Source organism: Thermobia domestica, chromosome 12 (genome assembly GCF_964235325.1).
Source record: "Thermobia domestica chromosome 12, izTheDome1.hap1.1, whole genome shotgun sequence".
Classification (NCBI taxonomy): Eukaryota; Metazoa; Arthropoda; class Insecta; order Zygentoma; family Lepismatidae; genus Thermobia; species Thermobia domestica.
This window is the reverse complement of record NC_137465.1, coordinates 158,661,454-158,666,981: the sequence shown is the minus strand read 5'-3', so window position 1 is coordinate 158,666,981 and position 5,528 is coordinate 158,661,454.

Sequence of the window (5,528 nt, the reverse complement as noted above, 5' to 3'; positions counted from 1 at the left end):
AGAGTTATTCGGATCATGCAATAGTTTGTCATGAATAGCTAAGATGTTGAGCGTTTTGTGTAGTAATATTGCTCTTTGTTTGTTTGTTTGTTTTTTTTTGGTTTTACAGATTTGATCAGAGATGGCGTGGATCAATGAAAATTTGACCCCCCACCCACCGCGACCCACTCTGACCCATGATCCATCACCCAACTTGGCCCACTCTGACCCACTACCCACCATGACCCACTCCGACCTACCACCCACCATAAACCACTGACCCACCACAACACATCGTCATCAACTCTAACACATGATCCACGTCCTCTTTTCTACCGACTAAAGAGTTTATACTTGTAATAGAACCAGGTTGTCAAATTCTAACTAATCAAAGTTTGAATTTCTACGGTCAATCCCTCAAGCACCGCTCTGTTACAATAATGATGGATCTGACCTTTACGATATAAAATGGTAAAGTGTCTGTCATGGGCAAAACTACGATGAATTTCAATTAAATTATCATGGTCTAATTATTTCCTTGTTGAATTATCGATACGTTTCAGTGGAAAAAAGGATGAAATTTGAAACTCCCAAATCAAGGTACGTAGACCAACATACAGATGCATTACAAATGCTATGTCTATTTTTCTCATAACTTTATGGGTTGATTGCCCTGTGCTCTAAGCCCTCCACATAATAAACAAGCTTCAGCAATTATTATAAAGCGCATGGTAAGCATATATAGATATATATATGATGCGAAGCACTGTATTTTTTGTTGAGTTGAGTTGAGTTGATTTTGAGTTTAACGTCCCTTCCAACAGCGAGGCTATATAAAAATGGACCTAGTGTCCCACTGCCGACAAGGTTTCGTCGCGTCGAGTCAAAACAGATATCTCGCGTCGGGGTGTTGAAGTTACCACCGCGTAGCAGCGAGTTCTTCGTTTTTGTCCGGACTCCTTTGATTCGTCGCGGAGAATCGCGAAGGAACCAACACGAACTATGTTCACGCGGTTATAATTATATATTATTTTTTCCTGACGAATTGTTCTTAAAGTGAGCTCCGGGGGTCCAGAATAACCTCTGCCTCAACATCATGAAGTAAAAAATCTTGAGTGCGATAATTGTATGAATTTAGGTGGCAACTGTCGTCGATCATTAGAAAGTGAGTATGGGAGAACTATGAAATAAAGTTAACAGACTCGCGTCATTTTGTTATAAAATTACATGGCGAACGCATTTTATCTTATCCCAAACAGTTATTGTCTCATATATACGGTTAAAAGAGCACTCTGATTGACCAAATTAAAAAGATCTCAACGATTTATCCCTTTACAAGCGACGTCTCCTTCATTGCCTTCGTGACGAAGTCGGACCCTGCCCGCTTGTCTAGTGACTAGCAAGTGCGCCTCTGGTGTAAGAGGTCCCGGGTTCGGTTCCCGGTGGGAGAGCCTTTGTGATTTTAACTGTCCTCGATGTTTCTGTGTTCGTGTCCCTGTCGTTCTAGGTGATTGGAAAAAGTCAAGTAAACGAGTAAAGCAAGTAACATTAAGTAATAAGTAGTTCAAGTAAGTTACTGAGACACGTTCGGTGAGTCAATTAATTTTTTTTTTAAAAAGTCGGAAGAACCAGTAATCATAAAGTTGGTGGTTCGAGCCCCTTCGGGGTACTTTTTGGTACTTTTTAAAGTGTTTTTTTAGATTCACCTTAATGTAAACAAATCACACATATAGGCGATTTAACGTATTTTGGAGGAGTAATTTTGTGGTTCATTGGCGTTTTATCGCATCAGAAGATGATGTCTACAATGCAGTGAGCAGAGAGGGTCGGTGGTTACTCCCGGGTCCATTCCATACATGACAAAATTATTAAGGGGACAATATTGATAAATCTCAAAGCCATACGAATAAATATTACTGAAATGGGTCCACGACTCATTTTTGTTCTATTTACCTTTTGTGTGCTGTTTTGTTTATGTAATGTAGCGACCCTATTTGATGCGTCATTTCTAATTTCATGTTCGTACCGTATATGGAGTAACAAAATTTTGTCTCAAAATGGGCCCCCTCGAACTAGAGACCTGCACGGGCCGGGCTTGGGCGGGCCGACTCTGTCATTTCTTTCGGCCGGGCCGCGCTTGGGCGGGCCGACACTGATTTCTCTTCAGTTCGGGCCGGGCTGGGGCCGATCAATTGCAATTCTTTAATAATTATTGACTTCCGTTAAACGATAATTGGAATAAAGCCAAACGTTGAAGAAGTGTGTCCGTGAAAAATGTTACAAAGAATGCAATAGCTATTTACAGATTGTGTTGCTTAGCGGCTCCACTTTCACTATAGAGGATTGCAGGCATTATGCGGTAAATTGAGCTCTGATTGCCTGTCGCTAAACAATATTGCCATCTTCACTTTATGCTAAAAATCAATTAAGTTAGATTTTTGTTACAGGGAATGCAGTTTTTGTTCTCTCGATGACAGGCAAAGTTCTAGCAGGCAATGGTACCATTCGGAAGGCAAGCGTCAGGTTGTGAACCAAAGTTTAGAAAATGTTTCTGAGGCTTAGGTCAAATTTAGTACTAAATTTTGAGAAAGATTCGGGCTCGAGCTATTTTTTTAAAAAATTATCGGGCCGGGGTCGGGCCAAAAACTTTTAAAATTTATCGGGCCGGGCTTGGGCCAAGAATTTTGAAAAACTTATCGGGCCGGGCCGGGCTTGGGCCGAAAATCTCCAAAATTTTTCGGGTCCGGGTTGGGCCGGGCCTAGGTACGTTCGGGTTGGATTGGGCTCGGCACGAAAAATTTGGCCCGTGCAGGTCTCTACCTCGAACGGCAGGGAGCTTCTCTGGGGGGTGGGGGGCACAAGTGCGTCATCTACTCACAATTTTACTTCCATACAGACTTGACTCAGTACTACTAAGGGGTCGCGGTGGCTCAGCGGTAGAGCGTTCATCTCTGGTGCTTGGGGTCCTGGGTTCGATCCCAGCCCCCGCCAAGTGAATTTTGTGGTAAACAAACACCTTGTGCGTGGGTTTCCTCGGGATTCTTCCGTTTCCTCCCACTTTCTTCATTCCACCATTTTTATTCATTACTCATCATCACCTTCTCCTTTAGCCTAACCGGCATAATCGTGGGACGTAAAACTCAAAGATTTCATTTCAGTGCTACCAACTGCTGTCAGTGCCGAGAAAAATTACGTGTAAGTTGGGTTGCATCTGTCTAGGCGTTCTCACAACTGCAAAAGACCTGGATCCCAAGTAATGGAATTAGAACACTTAGGGGGAGATACTTTTGTGACTGGGTGTACAACCCATGCACATGAATTATATTTTCGTATTCTATGTAGGAAAAAAAGTTTCTTTTTTCGAGATTTCGTGTCTTTACTCCACCAACAGATTAATATCAATAACACATATATCTTCTGTCTTTCCTTCCATCTTTCTTCCGTCTTTCCGTCTTCCGTCTACCTTCTGTCTTTCAAGTTAGATTAAAAAGAAAAAGTCTCTAAGCATCTACAGCAGATGGTGATCTGTTATCATAATAAAAATGATTCAGATCCGCAAAATAATTAATGATATGTGATGATGAAATTTAAAAAAATGTTATCTAAAAGTATGTTTTTATATACTGTGTACTAGACCATTTTAATGTAAAGATAATTTCTGATGCTATTGATACTGTTAGTCTGTTTTCATCTTGAGTCTGTTCCATTTAAGACATAAGTCTACTAATACTAGTGCAGAACTTGTTAGGAAAAGCAAAATTCTCACACTTACAGGTGCAAATGAGATGTTCCGGATAGGAATGGTGAGTTCAACCAAGGTGGCGTGCACACTTCTCGTGGTTATATGATTACTGCACGCGTCTTCGGTGCGGGAAACCGGGGTTTAATTACCAGCAGAAGCTCATGTGTTTTGGATTTCATGCAGTTCATGTCTCATATAACCTCGGTGTTAAAGAAAACGCTAAAGTCTAATGCCAGTAAAAGTTCCGTACAATCTGAACGTTCAGAAACTATATTTGACGTAGTAAAATTATCGAACACTGTTTGTGACAGCCAATTCTCGTGTATATATATTATGGAAGGTTTCAATCTTTCCCTTAGAAAATACAGTGTTAAACAAGTAGACTATTTATTATTTTGAACGTCCAGAGTGCATTAAAAAAACTTATTATGTTCGCCTTTACTACAAAGAAAGCCTCGTTTGTGTACATACACATACATAGGGCACGTTATTCCTGAAGTAAAGCGTTCACCTGTGGAGCAAGGAGTCTGAGGTTAGATTTTAGACCAATCGAGTTTGCGATGAACAAGATCGTGTCCGTAGGTTTTCACGGAATTCTTCCGGGTTCATTCCGCATCCCCATTCCACCCATTATTTTATAATCATTCACTTGCATTCCATCTCCTTTAGCACAAAGGATAAAATGATGAGACGTTAAATTGAAATTTAATTGCCGTTTGGTTTGTAACTTTAGGTGATAGATTGCAAGCGAGAGGAATTGCATTTACAATTAATTAATTTTGCGAAAAGGACTAATTGTCACAAATTTGAGTTATGGTGTTCTTTGAGAAATATAAGTTTGAGGAAACAACTATGAAAGACTTTAATTAAAGCTGCAGGAGTGGATCACTTTGGTAATCAAAGCTAGGAATCTTTTGATTATGAAACCAATTCGGTCAGATAATTTAATTTCTGTTTCTGAAATATAGGGATGAATTTATTTTGGATCTTGATTGATTGGATTTGTTAGTTGGATTTGAGTTTAGTGCCCCTTTCAGCGCTGAGACTATATGAGACGTAGATCTAAAACTTAACGTGGAATCCGAATTAAATGATATCCCGCCGAGAATCAAACTCAGATCTCCCACCTTGAAAAGGGAGTAGGCAAACTATATAGCCACGAGGAATTGATTAGAGTTCAAAGTGCTATGCTTATATAAATCTACAGTTGATGGTTGAAGTAGTCGCTAACGCTCTCGCCTTCGGTACGAGCGAGCGGTGCAGGGTTCGATACCCGGTAGGGGCACACGGTCGTAAATGTGTAAAAAGCTATTTCAGGCCAGTCATTCTGAATAAGGTTTTCTTCATTCACACCAGGTAAATACCAGGGTGGTAGCTAACATACAGGGCCCCGGCCGCTTCCTTCCTTCCCCAATCCTTTCTTTCTTCCCTTTCTCCCGACAGTGTGATCACTGCGGGAAGTCATCCCTCATACGTGCAAGGGCGCCCATCCTGGGGGAGGGCATGGGGGCCCGAGCACCCCAAAGCTCATGTAGGCCACCTCAATGTACATTTGTGAATATACAATATTTGACAAAATTTGAATGCAATTCGTCTTAAAATCCTCATATACAATGTCTTCTCCATCTGAATTCCCCCCTCCCTAAATTTACAGAGAAATCGGAGCACTTACATACGTGACGGGCTAACATGGTCATAGGTGCCGAAAGCCCAGAAATCTAAAATCCTAATCCTAATCCTATATGGTTGAAGTTGAAGCTGAAACATTTTCAGGGTCGTATCCGAGGGAAGTATCTCTACCGGGAAT